General features: G+C 39.1%; 1 pseudogene; it reads right to left on the bottom strand.

Annotated features, from left to right (window-relative positions):
- Positions 1–1,376: 1,376 nt before the first annotated feature.
- Positions 1,377–23,015, bottom strand: part of LOC107975216 (uncharacterized) — a 94,689-nt pseudogene continuing 73,050 nt past the window's right edge.

The following is a 23,015-nucleotide window of genomic DNA, read 5'->3' as shown; positions in this document are numbered from 1 at the left end:
AATAACTAAACTAAAAAATCTAACTACAAGAGGCAAGTGAATATCTAGAACTGGGAGAATTCAATGCATTCTGAGTCCATGTGGTAGGTGCCAGCTTGGTGACCCTCTCTACCTTCATCCCTTCAACAAAAAAGTTTTTGCCTAAATATCTACTCTCCTTGAATTCTCAAAACTCCCTTTTTTACCTGCTGTAGGTTTTCCTTGCATGCACTGACTTTCTATTAAGGACCCACTACCTGTCTTTACAACGTTAATGGGAGATGTTGTCTACAGGGGTGTGTCCATACTTTATAATCTCGACCAGCTAATTAATGTCAGAATATATCACAATCCACCTTGTAGCTATACAAGACATAGATGCATACAATACCAAAGAACAGAAATAGTTTCTTTATAGTGTGCTGATTCAAAGCAGAAAAAAGGAAGAATAAATTTTTGCTGTTTTTGAGACAGTCTCACTTTGTAACCCAGGCTGGAGTGCAGGGTGCAATCATGGCTCACTGCAGCCTCAATCTCCCAGGCTCAAGCAATCCGCCCACCTTAGCCATCCAAGTAGCTGGGACTACAGGTACTTACCACCACATCCAGCTAATTTTTTTCATTTTCTGCAGAGATAGGGTCTCACTATGTTGCCCAGGCTGGTTTCAAACTCCTGGACTTAAGTAATCCTCCTGCTTTGCCTTTCCAAAGTGCTGAGATTATAGGCATGAGCCATTGCACCCACCCTGGGAAAGATAGCTCTTCTCAGGCATGTTAAGAAGAATAAGACACAAAGACGGCTGGGCACGGTGGCTCACGCCTGTAATCTTAGCACTTTGGGAGGCCAAGGCGGGCGGATCACGAGGTCAGGAAATCGAGACCATCCTGGCTAACACGGTGAAACCCCATCTCTACTAAAAATACAAAAAATTAGCCGGGCCTGGTGGCGGGCGCCTGTAGTCCCAGCTACTGTGGAGGCTGAGGTGGGAGAATGGCGTGAACCCGAAAGGCGGAGCTTGCAGTGAGCCGAGATCACGCCACTGCACTCCAGCCTGGGCGACAGAGTGAGACTACGTCTCAAAAAAAAAAAAAAAAAAAAAAAAAGAAGAAGAAGAAGAAGACACAAAGACTTGAGACACCAATTGAGGTAAAAGACGATCCAAGTTCATGAAGAAAAATGTGACCAAATTTTGAAATAGAACTAGGTATTTATTAAGGTGGTGTCAAGTTGAACATGCTAACCAGGTTTCTTATTCGTGTGTTTGATCAAGCAAACTGGAATCACTGTGCACTGAGAGAAGTAGGTGTAGGTATGTGAGGTGGTGCACTTCTGACTTTCTTATTCTGCGTCTTCCCAAACACACAGCTGTGGCCTGAGAGCAGATGGAGAACTTCAGAATGTAATATTCATTATAAAAGGTTGATCTGTGCCCTCTTCATTTTTTCTGCCTTCAAACAAGAATCACAATATACTGCCCCACAGACCTTAAGAGAAGAAAATCACAGACAATAACTGCATTCAGGTTGATCATAGGAACAGAGGCAAACTCCACCACATTTACATTAGACATTAATCATTTTAACTGCATAATGTCATTTGATGTAATATTTCTTGTATAGTGGTCTGTTTGCCATTCAACCAAAAGATAATTTACATTAAATTACCCCCTAGAGGTGGTCAGAAAAAGAAACTGAGTTGTCAAGAAATAGTAAAGTCCAAATGAAACACTAGTAAATAGAAAATGCAGAAATGGATAATATAATCTTTACTATTTACATATTCCCCTTTTTCTGAGCCAAGAATGGATGTAGGATTTTCTAATCATCTATTCTAAGTGTCTACTCAAATTGCTGATATACAGTTTTTTTTTTTAACCTGTACAAAAAAAAGAATTTCCTTCTGGTAAATGTATATGGCTTAGCAATTCCCTACAAATGAGATCACAGAGCATAAATACAGACAAAAATACTTTTAAGAACATTTGATTTTCCCAGAAATAACTAACAATTTCTAAATGTGCATTTGATTTAACAACCTGTTATATTGGTTTGATTTTTTTATTGCAATGAGGATATCAAACATGGTTTGATTTTGTTGATGTTGTTGTTACAGGTTTTAAAATTCTGTTTCTATATCATTAAGAAACTTTTGTGTGTCACTTGACTACACCCACTGACCTCATTAAAAAAAATGGCTTTAAATCAAGGAAAACAGGAAAGATCCAGAAAAGGTGTTGATGCCCTGCTTTGTATGACATGCATAATGCAGCTGGAATTTTCCATTCCCACATAAAAGCCCAATGCTATCCTCACACCCTAGTGAGAGTTCTAAGGGAAAGGAAAGAACCAGTTTAATAATTACTGAAAGCAGTGAGCCCACCATGCTGTTCATGACAATTGAGTACAGGAAGTAGCCTGCAGAGGAAAATGGGTTTGGCTCGATTGATTTTATCAATATTTTCAATCAAACAGCGGTTTCATGTTCTTAGATAGATAGATAGATAGACAGACAGACAGACAGATGCCGGGTATGAAGCAGGAGTTTGAAAGCTCAAACTAAAATAAAAAGTGATTCAGAGCAAGCAGCACAAAGCTGATTTGAACATAATGAATATTTAGAATCTAGAAAAAAAAAATAAGCCTCAGAGTTAATGAGCTGGGAGAAAGGAACAAGACTGGTAATTGACCATTGTTGGGATAATGATTAATGTATATAAAAATGTGTATAACTAAGAGAAAACTATTCTCTTCTTTTGAGGCAAAATGATTTCCTTATGCTTAAAATGAGGCCCCTAAAATTAACCACTTAAGGAACAACACTTTTTTTTGAGACAGAGTCTCACTGTGTCACCCAGGCTGTAGTAGTGGCATGATCATAGCTCATTGCAGCCTCCAAAACCCAGGCTCCAGCCATTCTCCCACCTCTACCTCCCAAGTAGCAGAACCACAGGCCCATGCCACCACATCCAGCTAATTTTTTATTTGTTTGTGGAGTTGGGGGTCTCTTTATGTTGCCCAAGATGGTCTCAAGTTCCTGGACTCAAGTGATCCTCCCACCTCGGCCTCCCAAAGTGCTGGGTTTATAGGTGCAAGCCACCACACCTAGCCACAACACTTCTTTAAACATAAAAAACTCATACACGTTAATTAAGGTTTGTATTCTATTGTGTTTCTACACAAGTATGTCAGACACCTTAATAAATTTGTAAGATCAATTGCTTACCTGCATAGTCTGAATCTGTCAGTTGGTGTCACATGACTAACACACATCATTAAGTACAACTATAAGAAACATGCAAGTAAAACACCATGAATAATTTTAAATGAAAGGTACATTCTGAAAATAATTATTCAATTTAGATAACTTCAAATTACAAAGAACACAAATTAATGCATTTTCTTACATCTTTTCAACTTCTAGATTTTGCTCAGATTAGGATTTGATAAACTGCAAAAGCTTTCAGTACTCCTATTTTATCTGAGGCCTTATTAATAGCCTAATCGTGAATTGTTTAAGGGATACCTGGAAACCCACCCTAATAAAGATTTCTTTGCAACTTTCTGCCATTATTCCTGAGAACTCCTCAATACGAAGCTGCTACTTTGACTTTACAAAGGATTTTTGAGCTTCACTACAATGACAAAATATTTGTGGTATTTTTAAAAACAAAGGATCATTTTACACTCATGCTACATGTCAGTGGCAGTTTTGACCTGGTATTCTATTCCATGTCATGTCTGACCCGGGCTAATGGAACAGTCTTCATCTCAAACATTGCCAGTTACTGTGGCAGAGAAGAAAAAGTTCTAGAGGGCCCCACCCTGCCTATTAAATGCCCTGACCTCAAAATGAGACACATATTTCTGTTCACAACTCATCACATGGCCCTATCCAGCCATAAAAGAGTCAAGAAAGGCAATCCCACCCAGGCGGGAAGAAATGTAAATATTTGAGGAAAAACATTTATGACTCCTAGAGATGCATCATCAGTTTTTTGCTATTACAAACAATTCTGCAAAGAATAACCTTGTACATCTATCATTTTGCAAGTATATCTGTAAAATGAATTCCTAAAAACGGGATTGATCCACCTAATGCTGTACCTACTTGTAATTTTGTCAAAGTTGCTATATATAGAAATCTCAACAATCTATTTAAAATTTGACTTGTAAAACTTCAAATTATGCACGAAATTTTTTGAATAACTTAAATAAATCTCAATTTATAAGCTGTATACAGAAATAACTGTATTATGTTGCCATTTATGAAAAATATCACAGGAGTACTGGAATGGACACTATGAGTTAGAGTTGTTCAGAGCTGGGAGGGATTACATCCAGCTAAAATGATTCAACAAGGATTCATGCAGGAAGTCAGGCCTTAAGGGATACATCATTCTCTACCTTACATCCCCTGATATTCCTTTCCCTAAATACCTATACCTATTAAGAACAAGGACTTTAAAGCCAGAGCACCTGAATTTAAATCTCAGCTCCACCACTTACTAGACTCATCTTTGGCAACTTACTTATACTCTGATTTACCACCATATTCTTTCATAAATCCTTGAAATTTTTCTTTGGTAATCTTAAATTATTGCTTTCTATGCCATCTTGTAATGGAAACCAGTGTTACAAATAGCCGTAGCCAATCTCTGACTTTCTCAGCTACCTGAAGTCCAACAAATAGCTGACTTCATGGTCACCCCCTTACTTGCTTATGATTGGAAGGGTGATTATTTCACAGGCTTGGAATGACTAGTGAATAAATAGCCAGAGTCATTTTTAATGAAGGGCTTCCAGTTCTGCAGAAACTATAAAATTAAACTTCCATCCTCTCAAAAATAAACTATTTAACTTGTAAGGTCCAGGACCTCAGCCCCGAAAGCCATTTTTTGGCCATGGTGCAAAAGTCAGATGTTAGAGCTATCAGTAACTTTACACCTGATATCAAAAGATAGGCTGTGTAGGGTAAAACACCGACAGTCTGTTAAAGCCTACGAGCTGATACATGTTGTATAACTCAGATAATTCACTTTATGTTAAGAACAAATATGTCTTTACTTAAAGGATTGATATTGGAACTTGGTGTTTTCTTCATTTTATATGGGTGTGTGCACGGATGTGTGTGTACATATGTGTGTATACATATATATGTCTTTTTAAAATATATGCATATATAACATGTCTTTTTTAATATGTTTCTCCTTTTGAGAGTCTAAAAAGTGATTTAATTAAATTGAATTTCTTACTGACATAAAGAAATCTATTTATCAAATTTCATAGATATAGAGCACATAAAATTACCCTTAAACAGATTGATACATAGAAATAATCACTTTAGTTTGGTGCTATTTTATCTGAACTCATAAATAATATCAATATTCCAACTTAAAGTAGTTTGAGATTTTTCCTCCCAGTAAACCTTATTATTATTTTTAAAATTTCTTTTATGTTTATTTCCATGTTTATGTCAGTCAGGAAACAGAAAGCAAACCAGCAATTTGAACAGGAAAAATATACAGAATTGTTAACTAGTATGTATTGGTTATCTATCGCTGTTACAAATTGTCCCAAAATTAAGCAGCCTAAAACAACAGACATTTATTTATCTCACATTTTCTGTCTGTCAGGACCCTGGGAGAGGCTCAGCTAAGTGGATCTGGCTCAGAGTCTCTCATGAGGTTACCTCATGAGGTGAACTTGTTCAAGGAAAACAAACCCACATAGTCTACAGAAGAGGCACAAGATCAGTGGTTGCTTCCTAGTTCCTCAACAGCTGGGCCATACACAGAGCCAGGCTTCATAGGCCCCAGTTCCCCAAATGTGACCTTTCTGCCATATATAACCCTGTGGGGAGAGAAGTCGAATCCAGTCTTTGCTCCCATCACCTTTTCCTCAGAACACAACCCCTTCCAGGTGATGTGCCTTACCCAGGCAGCACACAATTTAAGTGAGCAAGCTTTCATCCACAAAAGAATGTAAATTAGTACAAAGTCTATGGAAAACAGCATGGAAATTTCACAAGGAACTAAAAATAGAACTACCATTCAACCCAGCAATCCCAGTGCTGGGTATCTACCCAAAGGAAAAAAAATCAATGTATCAGAAAGCTACCTGCACTCATGTGTTTATCACAGCACTACTCACAATAGCAAAGATACAGGATCAACTTAAGTGTCCATCAATGGATGATTAGAAAAGAAAATGTGGTATATACACACAATGGAATATTATTCAGCCAAAAAAAATGAAACCATGTTTTTTGTAGCAACATGGATAGAACTATTAATAAAAGTAATTGTGTTAAGTGAAACAAGCTAGACACAGAAAGTGCAATATCACAGGTTCTCACTCATAAGTGGGTACTAAAAATGTGTATATGTGGATGTAGAAAGTGAAATGACAGACAACGGAGACTTGGAAAGGGGAGGGAGTGGGCTGGGGGTAGATAATGGGAAATTACTTAATGGGTACAACATATGTTATTCAGATGATGGATATTCTAAAAGTCCTTACTTGACCACTACACAATCTATGCATGTAACAAAATTGCATTTGTACCCCATAAATTTGTGCAAATTTTAACAAGTTATGTGAATGCAGGCAATTCTCTTTTTTTCTTATTTTCATCTGTGTAAACACCTGGAGAGACAATTCTTTATTGTATGATACTGTTCTTGAATTACATGATATTAGCATACTGGTCCCTCCTCCACAAAATTCCAGTAACACACTCAATCATTGTGATAAGCATAAAAGTCTCCATTAATTTTCAGTCTATCCCCCACAGGAGGCAGTACTGCCTCACTGAGAGCCATTATTCCAGAGTTTAGTAAGAGGGCACCCAATACAGCCTTAGGGGCTTAAGAAAGACTGGTGGATAGTTATATCTAAACTGAGCCAGTAGGAATTGAGCATGTGCTAACAGGACCAAATGGTACAAAGGGTTGAAGATAAAAGACTGCACAGCATATTCATGGTGCTGCATATATTTCAGTATCGCTGGGACATTAAGTCATAGTAATATTTACTCTGCTACAAAAAAAAAATGTAGAAAAAGAATCAGGCCAGAAAGTCAAGTTTGACTGGTACATAAGGAAGAAGTTTCCGACCGCCTTACAAAAATTGACACATAATATTAAGCCATAAAAAGCAATGTTGCACAATTCTCAACTTTAAAATTTTATAAGAGGACATCAACAAGAAACTGACCTTTCAGATTTAAAAATTATTTGAGCTTCTCATTGAATTAAAACAGCAGAGAGTGGCCAGTCAAAGTTAATATTAGCATCTTTCTTCCTATCTCAGATGGCATTAGACTCACCACCTCTCTCATCTCTAGGGTCAAAGTTCTCTGCTCTTTTCATTAAGGCTGCTCTCTGAACCTCATACTGTAGACAAGAGTTCACAAACTGTCAGCTTGCTGCATCTGACCCACAGACAGTTTTGCTCTCCCCATAGTGTTACCTACTCTGTGCAGGTTTTTAAACTTTAATTAGTTACCAACACATAAAAAGCTGGATTTCCAGCTTCTCTGGGGATATCAGAAGATCTGGCAACAGTAGGTCTGCATGTCAGCAGTCAGCCAGAGCTGAGGAGGAGCTGGACATGTTAGACAGGGCACATGCACTCCAGCGTTCCACACACCAGCCCCCAACCTCCCACTAATACTCAACACTAGATCTGGTATAGGTTGTCATTCCTCATCTGATTATGCAGTGTTTTTCTTACACCTTGTGTAGTGGGTTGAATAGTAGCCCTCAAAAAGATATGTCCATGTCCAGTTTCTAGAACTTGCAGATTATCCTCTTTGGTAAAAGAATCTCTGCATATGTAACTTAAGTGAGAGCTCAATCTTGAGATGAAGAGATAGCCTGAATTATCCAGGTGAGCCCTAAATTCAATGCTGAATGTCCTTATAAGAGAGAGACACACAGAAGAGACAGGCAGAAAAGGAGAAGACAGACAGAGGACCAGTGATATGAAGACAGGGGCAGAGACCGGAGTAAGGTGGCCGCATGCCAAGGAAGCCAGGAACTGGCTGTAAGCCACCAGAAGTGGAAGAGACAAGGAAGGATTTTTCCCCTAGAGCCTTGGGAGCCTGTGAGGGAGTGCAGCCCTGCTGACACATTTATTTTGGACTTCTGGCCTCCAGAATTGTCAGAATACATTTCTGTTATTTAAAGCCATTTAACATGTGGTGCTTTGTTATAGCATCCCCAGGATGTCTCATAGATAATGGCAGAAGTTAGAACTAATGATAAAAAATGTGAATGACAAGCACCTAATTAAAATTTAAAAGTATAGATAATATATCCAAAAGAATTAATTTAGTAAGAGAAAAAATGGAAGAGATGTGACGCAAGTGATAGGCATAAGGAATATCCATTATTAGGAAGTATAGGAAGATAATGAGGATATGGCCAAGGACTGGGGAAATAAGAGAATACAGTCATTTTTGTTGAGTGCTGACACAGTACAGAATGGGAATGAAAACAGCATGTAAATGTGTTCCAGTGTGATCAATATGTTCAAGATGTATTAACTACTCATCTCAAGAATTTGCCACCAAAGGGGAAAAAAAACTCAAGATGTCTGAAAATGGCAGTAGTTTAGCAGGGATGAGTGGTATGTTTGCTTTGGCTTCTTGTTTTGTTTTGAAATTTCTCTTTCTTTTTTAAATATAGGGAAAATATGGTTGAAGGGAGTAAAAAAATTTTCCTGCCTCTCTATTCTATTTTTTATTATGAGAGTTTATGATAAATATTGATAAATGTAAGACTAATAATTGAATTATGACTATAAAAATAATAGATTTTATTATACCTTTCAAATTATTGGTATACAGTTAGTGCAATTGCTAACAGTTATTAGCAAATGTGTCATTGAACTGAATGTGTCATTATTTACCAATTCAACATTATATATTATTTGCCTATTACATTCACCAATATAAATGCCAATAGACATTCAAAGGCAGTTAAACTGAGCTGTATAATTTTTACTTACTGCTTATAATTAGGGAAAATATCCACATAGTACATAATATCCTTTGTTCCTCAAGGCAGAAAATACTATGGAAAGATTTGGAAAAGAACTATCACTTCTAGCTAGTACTGAAGTTATAAAAGTACATTAATCACTGAATCATAATTTAGCATTTACAGGTATTAACTTTAATTTTAATAGCAATGCATGTATATTTGACATCAGTAATAATAGCCAACATCTACTAAGTTTTCACTATGTGTTGGGCCACACACAACTTAAATCATTTAATCCTTCATAATAATTCTGACAGGTAGGTATAATTATCATTCCCATTTTACAGATGAGGAACTTAAAGCACAGAGAAGTCAGGTGTATTACCTAAGTCAGAAAGCTAAATCCAGGCAGTCTGGCTACAGAGTCTGCACAAACAGCCACAAATATCTAAAATGCAAATCTTAAATGAAAATATAATAACTTTCATTTACTCAAATACAACAGCTGTATATAGATCCAGGCACTGGAATTTCCATGTTATCTGATATGACCAAGTGACTGGGATATCAGAATTAAAATATGCATTGAAATTAGAATACATGAAATGAAGTCACAGTTATTTTAATGTGTTTATAATTCATTACTTTTTTAATATGTTGACAACTCACCTTTTTATATAAAGAAACCAAGAAGAGTTTCAAAGAAATAGAACCCCCATGAATACAGCGTATTAAGACATGTATTTAATTACACTGTAGATTCAACACTCAATGCCCAGCAATAATATATTATCAGACTTTACCGTATATGGGTTACCCGTAAAATGGGTTCCTGTTCATTGGTGACAGTAAACATATCAGTGCATCCAAACACACACACACGGAGAGAGAGAGAAAGATAGAAATCTATTGATCTTGCATAATATAATTATATAAATTTATTTCTCATGGAGGAAAATATAGTGTGCATGGAAAGGCTCCCACTGTATTTGATGAGATTTAAATTCTGCCAACTGACAAGTATTCACAGTTCAGGAGACTCATTAGTTCAGCCTGAGGGTAGGATTTGGCTCTGTGTATTTTAAATAGCATCCCAAGGGATTATTGTCCTCATAAATGTACAGTGTGAGAGGAATTTTAACTTTGTAATTGTATCTAGCATGTGGTGATCCATTATTATCCTCTGAAAGCAGGCATCTGCTACTTAGCTTTTAAGACTTTTGACAAAACTGATTACAAAATTGTGAACATTAATATAATAGCTTTTATCAAACATTCAAATAATTGCAATTACTAAGATTAATGCTACAGCTAATAGCAATTAGCAGTAAAATAAATACTAAAACAGAAAGAGGAGGAATGTCACAGTTTGTAAGACCAATTAGCTGTCAAGTCTACTGATTCTGCTTTTACCACCTCTATCACACTCCTGCTTCCCTCTCCATTCCCTCTGCCACCTCTCTCACTCAGAGTCCAGCACCTCAAAACTGCCCATTTGGAAAAGTATACTGGTCATATAATTAACTCCTGTAACATACCACCTACATACCACCTCTCCTTGCTGCAATCCATTCATACATAATTCCCAGTGACCTTCCAGACCCCCCCTGCTCCAATTATGTTACTCTCCTACACAAACCCTTCCCCATTGCTTACAGAATGGACACCATGTTCTCCAGTAATCGTACAAGTACTCCAAAGACTGACCCTAATAGAAATCACAACCTTGTTTTCCACACTTGCTCTTCCCTTGTCCTTCAATCAAAACAACTTCCTCTTCTCCACATGCACTCTAAGCTTTCCATCTCTAAATCTTGCTTATAATAACATATTATTCAGAATGTCTTTTCCTCTCCACCTCTGAAGTGCCTTCTTTGTATAAACCCAACTCAAATTTGACCTTCTGAAAGACTTCCTTGAGATCACCATATAATACTATTTTTTGCCCCCAAACACTCATAGCATTTTACATCTGGCTTTCCTACAAAAATTTGCCACTTTCTATTTTGTATTATTATTTACATATAAAAATAACCTACTCCAAAGATGAGAAATTTTATCTTATACATGCCTTAACCCCATAAATGTTTATTGAGTACCAACTATCTCTCTGACAGACACAGTTATTGGTGCTGAAGACACTATAACAAAACATACAATTTCCACCCTATGGAGCTTAGAGATGAGTACTATGAAAAAATTAAAACAAGGTAATTGGATAGAGAGTTAGCTGGGTAATTACATGTCTATTTTAAATAGGAGAACAGAATGCAGAAACCTCAAAAATGAGGGGACCCTGAATGCAAACATCTGAGGTCTGAGAAGAGAGAATCAGAATCACAGAAGTCTCTGAGGGAGAATTAAGCTTGGCATGTTTAAGAATGCAAGAGTGTCAGCGTGGCTGGACTACAGTGAGCAAAGGGAAGAGTGGTGGGGATGAAGACTAAGGTGAGCAAGGGCAAGTCACAGAGGCCATAGAGAGGATTTGGGATGTTATTCAAAGCACGACAGGAAGCCAATTAAGGCTTTAGCTGAAGAGTGATATAATCTGGTTTAGATATTTTATTTATTACTTCCATTTGTCCTGTGTGCAAAACTGTGTGCACACAAGACTAGGGAGAAACCCAGTCTCTGGCTTGGCCAAGGTTTAAATTAATAAAAATCAAGATGAAAATAAGTTGTCAGATTTAGGATGTATTTTAGAAACCCAACTGATAATTTGCCAACTAATTGGATGCAGAGAGTAAGAGGGAGACTCAAGAACACCTCTAAGATTTTTACCCTGATCAATGGGATAGGTGAAAGTACATTAATGGAGATTGAGAATCCTGGTGGAGGTACAAGTTTAGGGGTACTGAGGAGTGCTTTTGGACATGTGAATTCTTAGAAGCCTACTAGATTCTCCAAATGGAGACATAAAACATAATTGAATACAAAAGTCAGGAGTTCAGGAGAGGGCTGAGCTAAAGATACAAATTTGATAGACATGAGCATTTAAAGAAAACTGCATGAAAATACTAAAGAAAGGCTGTCCTGCCTATGGAATAGCCATTCTTTGATCCCTTTACTTTCTTAATAAACTTGGTTTCACCTTACTCTATGGACTTCCCCCAAATTCTTTCTTGTGTGAGGTCCAAGAACTCTCTGTTGGGGTCTAGATCAGACCCTTTTCCAGTAATATCTTCCTGATGAACCACAAAGGGATTATACTAAAGAGACCCCCCAACCCCAAGGAAATGGACTGCAGCACCAATTAGCCAAGAATTGGTGACACTTTGGGACACAATTTGAGACACTGGTTTTCCTACCAAGGCTCTTAGATAAAAACAGACACTTTTAAGGAATCAAATTTTACTCATAGAGCCGATAAAATCCTGTTTGGAAAACTGGCCTCATATTTTGTCTACACAGTCCCTGTACAGCAGTGGTCACCAACAATTTTGGCACCAGTTATCGGTTTCGTGGAAGACTACTTTTTCACTGGGGTGGGGTGTGGGGGTTCACGATGATTCAAGCACATTAAATTTTTTGTGCAATTTATTTCTATTGTTATTACATTGTAACATATAATATCATGAAATAATTATACAACTCACCATAATGTAGAATCAGTGGGAGCCCTGAGCTTGTTTTCCTGCAACCAGACAGTCCCATCTGGGGATGATGGGAGACAGTGACAGATCATCAGGCATTGGATTCTCATAAGGAGCATGCAACCTAGAATCTCATATGTGCAGTTCACAATAAGGCTCACAATTCTATGAGAGTCTAATGCCACCACTCGTCTGACAAAAGGCAGAGCTCAGTCAGTAATGCAAGTGATGGGGAGCAACAGTAAATAAACATGAAGCTTTGCTCACATGCTCACCACTCACCACCTACCGTGCAGCCCAATTCGTAACAGTCCACAGACTGGTATCAGTCCATGGCCCAGGGGTTGGGAACCCCAGCTGTATAGAGTTCTTGACCTGCAACTGACCCTGCTTATTCCTTTGAAGCAACCAGTGAACTTTGGTTTCAGCTTAGAACAAACAAGAGGGATGGATATTACCTTTGGTCAGAACTCAGAGTTATAGATGGCCCTCACCATATTGATGCTTTCAGACTGAGCTCCTCTCTACACTGAATACAAGATACCCTAATAGGCAGAAATATCATCACCTCTATTCAGTCTGAAGAAGTTATAGAAGATGGATCTTCATCCTTCTGCAACCCTTAGAATTAAGGGTCCCCTTGTAAAAGGGAGGGGGGGATATGTCCGAGGCATTCCATCCAGAGTGACTCCATCTTGAATAGGGGCTGTGTTTTAGTCGAGTCTCACACTGCTATAAAGACATACCTGAAACTGGGTCATTTATAAAGAAAAGAGATTTAATTGACTCACAGTTCTGCATGGCTGGGGAGGCCTCAGGAAAATTACAATCATGGTGGAAGGTGAAGGGGAAGAAAGGCACGTCTTCACATGGCCAGAGCAGGAGGAAGAGAGAGTGAAGGGGAAAGTTCTACACACTTTCAAACAACCATATCTCATGAGCGCTCACTCACTATCATAAAAACAGCAAGGGGAAAATCCACCCCCAAAATCCAGTCACCTCCCACCAGGTGCCTCCCCCAACATTGGAAATTACAATTTGACATGAAATTTGGGTGGGGATACAGAGCCAAACCATATTAGTCTGGATAAAATAATTCCTGAGACCTACTGGGCTGCATTCCCAGGAGGTTAGGCATTCTTAGTCACAGAATGAAATAGGAGGTCAGTACAAGATATAAGTCACAAAGACTTTGCTGACAAAACAGGATGTAGTAAAGAAGCCTGCCAAAACCCACCAAAACTAAGATGTCAATGAAAGTGACCTAGTCATCCTCACTACTCATTATATGCTAATTATAATGCATTAGCATGCTAAAAGACACTCCCACCCACACTATGACAGTTTACAAATGCCATGGAAATGTCAGGAAGTTAACCTTTATGGTCTAAAAAGAAGAGGAACCCTCAGTTCTAGGAATTACCCACACTTTTCCTGGAAAACTCATGAATAATCCACCCCTATGATCAAAAAATAATTATACCCAGTCAAGCCGCCCATGCTGCTGCTCTGGCTATGGACTACCCATTCTTTTATTTCTTTACTTTCTTAAGAAACTTGCTTTCATTTTAAAAATAAAAAGAAAGAAAGAAGGAGGCTGGGCAGGATGGCTCATACCTGTAATCCCAGCACTTTGAGAGGCCAAGGCAGGCGAATCACCTCCAGGTCAGGTGTTTGAGACCAGCCTGGCCAACATGGTGAAACCTCGTCTCTACTAAAAATACAGAAATTAGCCAGGTATGGTGACACATGCCTGTAATTCCAGCTACACAAGAGGCTGAGGCAGGAGAATCACTTGAACACAGGAGGTTCAGGAGGTTGAGGTTGCAGTGAGCCAACATCATGCCACTACACTCCATCCTGGGCAAGAGAATGAGAACCTGTCTAAAAAAAGAAGAGAGAGAGAAAAGAGAATATTAAAGATTGAGTATAGCTACATAAAGAAGGTAGGGCACTCCAACATTTAAAGAAGAACAACCAGCAAAGAAAACTGAAAAGAGTGGCCAAGAAGGTGGCAATAACACTAGGAGAGTGACAGACCGCAGGCACCAAATGAGAAAAGTGTTTCAGAGAAGAGAGGAGGAGATAGTGATTAACTGAATAAAATGCTGCTAAGAAGTTAAATAACCTATACAGAAAGAGACCATTAGCAGTACCACCTTGTATTCATCAGGGTTTTCTAGAGAAACAGAGCCAATATGACATATATAGATATATAGAAATAGATTTATAATGAGGGATTGGCTCAAATGATTATGGAGGCTGAGAAGTCCCACAGTCTGCTATCAACACACTGGAGGCCCAGGAAAGCCAGTTCTACTCAAAGCCAAAGGCTGAAGAACCAATGGAGCCAATAATATAAATCCCAGTATGAGTCTGAAGGCCCATAAACCAGAAGCATCTATGTCTGAGAATCGGAAAAAATGAATGGTTCAGCTCAAACAGAAAGGGTAAATTTGTCCTTCCTCCACATTTTGTTCTAGGTAGGCCCTTAATGGATTGGATGATGACCAACCATATTTGTGAGGGTAGATCTGCTTTACTTATTAGACTAATTTAAATGCTAATCTCTTCTGGAAACATCTTCGCATGCATGCCCAGAAATAATTTTCTGCCAGCTATCTGGGTATTCCTTAGCCCAGTCAAGTTGACATATAAAATTAACCAACACACACTCTTAGAACTAAGCAAGGAGCTTTTGGCAAGTTCCACTCTGATACTCCTTCAGCTGTCTATGGGGCAAGGATTCCACAAGGCCAAAGGGAGGTACCAATCAGAACCTACATCCTTCAAGATTATATATGCATACCCAGAACTCCCTGTCTCAACAACCTCAAGCCACTTTCAAGCCTGCTTGAGCCTTGCTATTGTCTGAATGTTTGTGTCCCCCAAAATTCATATGTTAAAACCTAATTCCTAATGCAGTAGTATTAAGAAATGAGGTCTTTGGAAGGTGATTAAGCCACATGGATGGAGCCCTCGTGAATGGGATGAATTCCCTTAGAAAAAAGACCCATGGTTTCTTGTTCATCCCTTCTGTCATATGAGTACATAGTAAGAAGGAACAATCTTAGAAGCAGAGAGGGCTATTTCTTACCAGACATCAATCTGCTAGTGTCTTGATTTTGGACTTCATAGCCTCCAGAACTGTGAGCAATAAATTTCTGTTATTTATAAATTAAGTACATTAAGAACATTTGTTATAGCAGCCTGAAAGGACCAAAATGGGCCTCATCCTCAGGTCTGTTTTCACAGGTGACTGAGCTGGTGTACACATCTGTTGGCCTAAGGGGTAACCAAAGGACAATTGATTTCATGGGGTGAGGTCACAGTTGTGATGCCTGAGCTGGGGAGTCCATTCTTGTGCATGCAAGTCTGTTTCAAGAGTGTCTTTTTTCCCCAGGGCTTCCATAACAAATTACCACAAACTTGGAGGCTTACAACAACAAAAATTTATTTTCTCAAATTTATGGAGACCAACAGTTCAAAATTAGGGTATTGGCAGGGTTGATTCCTTCTGAAGGCTCTGAGGGAAGATCAATTTGCTATGTTTTAAATGTCTGTGCCATGCAAAACTCACATTGAAACTTACTCTCCACCAGGCATGGTAGCTTATGCCTGTAATCCCAGCACTTGTGGAGCCTGTGGCAAGAGGACCACTTGAGATAAGTAGTTCAAGACCAGACTGGCAATATAGTGAGACCCCACCTCTACAAAAAAAATTAAATGGCCAAGTGTGGTGGCCTACACCTGTAGTTCCAGCTACTCAGGAGGTTGAGGTGGGATGATTGCTTAAGCTTTGGAGATAAAGGTTTCAGTGAACCGTGATCATGGCACTGCACTCCAGCCTGGGTTACAAAGCAAGACCCTTACTCAAAGAAAAGGAAAGGAAAAAGAAAGAGAAGAAAAGGAAGAGAAAAGAAAAGAAACTTAATCCCCAATGTTGCATTTTTGAGAAGTGAACATTTAAGTGGTTGGGTCATGAAGGCTCTGCCCACATGAGTGGATTAATTTATTCGTGGATTACTGGGGGTATTCATTTGTTTTCACACTGCTATAAAGATCCTACCTGAGACTGGGTAATTTATTTTTAAAAAGAAGTTTAATTGACTCACAGTTCCGTATGACTGGAGAGGTCTCAGAAAACTGACAATTATGGCAGGAGGCAAGGAGGAAGCAAGGCATGTCTTACACAGCTGCAGGCAAGAGAAGGAGAGAGAGAGAGGGGGCAAAAGAAACATACCACACTTTAAAGCCATCTGCTCTTGTGAGAACTCACTGACTATCATGAGAACAGCATGGAGGGAAACACCCCAATAATCCAATTACCTCCCACCATGTTCTTCCCTCAACATGTGGAAATTACAATTCGATATGAGATTTTGGTGGGAACACAGAGCCAAACCATATCAATGGGTTAATGGATTAATGGGTTATCATAGGAATGGGACTGATGGCTTCATTTTTAAAAGCAAGAGAGACCTGAACTATCATGATTAGCCCCCTTACCATGTGATGTCCTGCACCATCTCTGGACACTGAAGAGATTCCCCATCAACCAGAAGGACATCAACAGAGATGGCCACTCAACTTTAGACTTCTCTGCCTCTATAACTGTAAGAAATGAATTCCTCTTTATAAATTACCCAGTTTCCAGTAGTCTGTTATAAGCAATAGAAAATGAACTAAGACACTGTTCTATGGCTATGTCCCAGCTTCTGATGCTTCCAGCAATCCTCAGCATTTCTTGTATAATAGATACATAACCCCAATTTCTGCCTCTGCCTTCACATGTCCTTCTTGCCATGTCACTGTGTCATATCTCCCTCTCCTTTCTCTTGTAAGAACAGCAGTCATTGGATTTATGGCTCACCCATGATCCAGGATGATCTCATCTAAGATCCTTAATTTACTTACATCCACAAAGACCCTAATCCCAAGTAAGATCACATTCACAAGTGCCAGGAGCTAAGACTTGGACATATCTTTTGAAGGAATACCGTTCAACCTAATACAAAGTGCAAGATACAGATACAAAATACAAGATATCAAGAGAAGAGAATAAATTATAGGCCAGGTGTCAGGAGATATTTGTCTTATGCTGCCACATTGTAGCAAGAAACTCTGAAGAGTTTGAGATTTCAAAATTCAAACCTGACCATCTAGGTCATTGTGATATTGTGGCATATGCTTATTTGGTCTTCGTGCCTGGGCATACATCTTCTAAAATCCTTGAACCCCCTGAAAAATGAGAGTGTGTTTTTTATGTTCATGAGGTGGTTAGTGCCAGTGGGAAGGGAGCATATAACCTCAGAATGAAGGTCAGTGGCTAAAAAGATCGAGGCTTGATTAGGCATAACAACTTTCATGCCTCCCTAAACCTTAGGGGAGGTGAGAAGGGTTAAAAGTTGAGCTGATCAACACAGAGGGACTGAATAGAAACAGCCCCAGTCTGCAGCTCCCAGCATGATTGATGCAGAAGACGGGTGATTTCTGCATTTCCAACTGAGGTACCTGATTCATCTCACTTGGACTGGTTGGACAGTGGGTGCAGCCCATGGAGGGCAAGCCGAAGCAGGGCGGGGTGGCACCTCACCTGGGAAGCACAAGGGGTTTGGGGATTTCCCTATCCTAGCAAAGGGAAGCTGACGGACTACCTGGAAAAACAGGACACTCCTGCCCAAATGCTATGCTTTTCCCAAGGTCATAGGAACCGGCAGACAAGGTGATTCTCTACTGTGCCTGGCTTCATGGCTCCCACACCCACGGACCCTTGTTCACCGTTAGTGCAGCAGTCTGAAATCGATCTGCAAGACGGCAGCCTGGCTGGGGGTGGGGCATCCACCATTGCTGAGGCTTGAGTAGGTAAACAAAGCAGCCTGGAAGCTCGAACTGGGCAGAGCCCACCGCAGCTCAACAAGGCCTACTGCCTCTAGATTCCACCTCTGTGGGCAGGGCATAGCTGAACAAAAGGCAGCAGACAACTTCTGCAGACTTAAACATCCCTGTCTGACAGCTCTGAAGAGAGCAGTGGTTCTCCCAGCATGGGGTTTGAGCTCTGAGAATGGACAGACTTCCTCCAAGTGGGTCCCTGGCCCCAGTGTAGCCTAACTGGGAGACACCTCCCAGTAGGGCCCAACAGACACCTCATATAGGCAGCTGCCCCTCTGGGATGAAGCTTCCAGAGGAAGGATCAGGCAGCAATATTTGCTGTTCTGTAGTATTTGCTGTTCTGCAGCCTCCGCTGGTGATAGCCAGGCAAACAGGGTCTGGATTGGAACTCCAGCAAAACTCCAACAGACCTGCAGCTGAGGGACCTGACTGTTAGAATAAAAACTAACAAACGGAAAGGAATAGCATCAACATCAACAAAAAGGTCATCTACACCAAAACCCCATCTGTAGGTCACCAACGTCAAAGATCTCAGATAGATAAAACCACGAAGATGGGGAGAAAACAGAGCAGAAAAGCTGAAAATTCTAAATATCAGAGCACCTCCTCTCCTCCAAAGGATCGCAGCTCCTCACCAGCAACGGAACAAAGCTGGATGGAGAATGACCTTGACAAGTTGACAGAAGTAGGCTTCAGAAGGCTGGTAATCACAAACTTCTCTGAGCTAAAGGAGCATGTTCCAACCCAATACAAGGAAGCTAAAAACCTTGAAAAAAGATTAGACGAATGGCTAACTAGAATAAACAGTGTAGAGAAGAACTTAAATGATGTGATGGAGCTGAAAATCATGGCACAAAAACTTCATGATGCATGCACAAGCTTCAATAGCCAATTTGGTCAAGTGGAAGAAAGGGTATCAGTGATGGAAGATCAAATTAATGAAATAAAGCAAGAAAACAAGATTAGAGAAAAAAGAGTAAAAAGAAATAAATAAGGCCTCCAAAAAATATGGGACTATGTGAAAAGACCAAATCTACATTTGATTGGTATACCTGAAAGTGATAGGGAGAATGGAAACGGGTTGAAAAACAGTCTTCAGGATATTACCCAGGAGAATGTCCCCAAATTACCAAGGCAGGCAAACATTCAAATTTAGGAAATACAGAGAACACCAAAAAGATACTACTCAAGAAGAGCAATCCCAAGACACATAATTGTCAGATTTACCAAGGTTGAAATGAGGAAAAAGTGTTAAGGGCAGTGAGAGAGAAAGGTAGAGTTACCCACAAAAGGAAGCCCATCAGACTAACAGCAGATCTCTCTGCAGAAACCTCACAAGCCAGAAGAGAGTGGGGGCCAAAATTCAACATTCTGAAAGAAAACAATTTTCAACCCAGAATTTCATATCCAGTTAAACTAAGCTTCATAAGTGAAGGAGAAATAAAGTCCTTTACAGACAAGAAAATGCTGAGAGATTTTTGTCATCACCAGGCCAGCCTTACAAGAGCTCCTGAAGGAAGCACTAAACATGAAAAGAAACAACTTCTACCAGCCACTGCAAAAAGAGGCCAAATTGTAAAGAGCATTGATGCTATGAAGAAACTGGATAAACTAACGGGAAAAATAACCAGTGAACATCACAATGACAGGATCAAATTCACACATAACAATATTAACGTTAAATGTAATGGGTTAAATGCCCCAATTAAAAGACACAGACTGGCAAATTGGATAAAGACTCAAGACCCATCAGTGTGCTGTATTCAGGAGACCCATCTCACGTGCAAAGATGCACATAGGTTCAAAATAAGGGGATGGAGGAAGATCTACCAAGAAAATGGAAAGCAAAAAAAAGAAGGGGTTGCAATCCTAGTCTCTGATAAAACAGATCTTAAACCAACAAAGATCAAAAGAGACAAAGAAGGTCATTACATAATGGGAAAGGGATCAATTCAACAAGAAGAACTAACTATCCTAAATATACATGCAACCAATACAGGAGCACCCAGATTCATAAAGCAAGTTCTTAGAGACCTAGAAACAGCCTTAGACTCCCACACAATAATAGTGGGAGACTTTAACACCCCACTGTGAATATTAGACAGATCAATGAGACAGAAGTTTAACAAGGATATCCAGGACCTGAACTCAGCTCTGCACAAAGCAGACCTAATAGACATTTACAGAACTCTCCACCCCAAATCAACAGAATATACACTCTAATCAGCATCACATCACACTTATTCAAAAATTGACCACATAATTGGATGTAAAGCACTCCTCAGCAAATGAAAAAGAACAGAAATCACAACAAACTGTCTCTCAGACCACAGTGAAATCAAATTAGAACTCATGATTAAGAAACTCACTCAAAACCACACACAACTACATGAAAACTGAACAACTTGCTCCTGAGTGACCACCGGGTAAATAACGAAATTAAGGCAGAAATAAAGATGTTCTTTGAAAGCAATGAGAACAAGACACAACGTACCAGAATCTCTGGGACGCATTTAAAGCAGTGTGTAGTGGGAAATTTATAGCATTAAATGCCCACAAGAGAAAGCAGAAAAGATCTAAAATTGACACCCTAACATCACAATTAAAAGAACTACATAAGCAAGAGCAAACAAATTCAAAAGCAGGCAGAAGGCAAGAAACAACTAAGATCAGAGCAGAACTGAAAGAGATAGAGATGCAAAAAACCCTTCAAAAAATAAATGAATCTAGGAGCTGGGTTTTTGAAAAAAATCAACCAAATTGATAGGCTGCTAGCAAGACTAATAAAGAAGAACAGAGAGAAGAATCAAATGGATGCCATAAAAAATGATAAAGGGGATATCACCACCGATCCCACAGAAATACAAACTACCATCAGAGAATAATATAAACACCTCTGTGCAAATAAACTAGAAAATCTAGAAGAAATGGATAAATTCCTGGACATGTACACCCTCTCAAGACTAAACCAGGATGAAGTTGAATCTCTGAATAGACCAATAACAGGCTCTGAAATTGAGGCAATAATTAATAGCCTACCAACCAAAAAAAGTCCAGGACCAGACGGATTCACAGCCAAATTCTACCAGAGGTAGAAAGAGGAGCTGGTGCCATTCCTTCTGAAACTATTCCAATCAATAGAAAAAGAGGGAATCCTCCCTAACTCATTTTATGAGGCCAGCATCATCCTGATACCAAAGTCTGGCAGAGACACACAAAAAAAGAGAATTTTAGAACGATATCCCTGATGAACATCGATGTGAAAATCCTCAATAAAATACTGGCAAACCCAATAAACCAGCACATCAAAAAGCTTATCCAACATGATCAAGTCAGCTTCATCTCTGGAATGCAAGGCTGGTTCAACATATGCAAATTAATAAATGTAATCCATCACATAAACAGAACCAATCACGAAAACCACATCATTATCTCAATAGATGCAGAAAAGGCATTTGATAAAATTCAACAGCCCTTCATGCTAAAAACTCTCAATAAACTAGGTATTGATGGAATGTATCTCAAAATAATAAAAGCTATTAATGACAAACACACAGCCAATATCATACTGAATGGGCAAAAACTGGAAGCATTCCCTTTGATAACCAGCACAAGAGAGGGATGCCCTCTATCACCACTCCTATTCGACATAGTGTTGGAAGTTCTGGCCAGGGCAATCAGGCAAGAAAGAAAAAAAGGGTATTCAATTAGGAAAAGAGGAAGTCAAATTGTCCCTGTTTGCAGATGACATGATTGTATATTTAGAAAACCCCATCATCTCAGCCTAAAATCTCCTTAAGCTGATTAACAACTTCAGTAAAGTCTCAGGATACAAAATCAATGTGCAAAAATCACAAGCATTCCTATACATTAACAGACAAACAGAGAACCAAATTATGAGTGAACTCCCATTCACAGAAACTGCTACAAAGAGAATAAAATACATACGAATCCAGCTTACAAAGGATGTGAAGGACCTCTTCAAGGAGAACTACAAACCACTCCTCAATGAAATAAAAGAGGACACAAACAAATGTAAGAACATTCTATGCTCATGGATAGGAAGAATCAGTAACGTGAAAATGGCCATACTGTCCAAAGTAATTTATAGATTCAATGCTATCCCCATCAAGCTACCAATGACTTTCTTCACAGAATTGGAAAAAGCTACTTTATAGCTCATATGGAACCAAAAATGAGCCTGCATTGCCAAGACAATTCTAAGCCAAAAGAACACAGCTGGAGGCACCACACTACCTGACTTCAAACTATACTACAAGGCTACAGTAACCAAAACGGCATGGTACTGGTACCAAAACAGATATATAGACCAATGGAACAGAACAGAAGCCTCAGAAATAACACCACACATCTACAACCATCTGATCTTCAACAAACCTGACAAAAACAAGAAATGGGGAAAGGATTCCCTATTTAATAAATGGTGCTGGGAAAACTGGCTAGCCATATGTAGAAAGCTGAAACTGAATCCCTTCCTTACACCTTATACAAAAATTAATTCAAGATGGATTAAAGACTTACATGTTAGACCTAAAACCATAAA

Source organism: Pan troglodytes, chromosome 5 (genome assembly GCF_028858775.2).
Source record: "Pan troglodytes isolate AG18354 chromosome 5, NHGRI_mPanTro3-v2.0_pri, whole genome shotgun sequence".
NCBI classification, from domain to species: Eukaryota; Metazoa; Chordata; class Mammalia; order Primates; family Hominidae; genus Pan; species Pan troglodytes.
The sequence above is the reverse complement of the archived record's forward strand: the minus strand, read 5'-3'. Positions and strand labels throughout refer to the sequence as shown.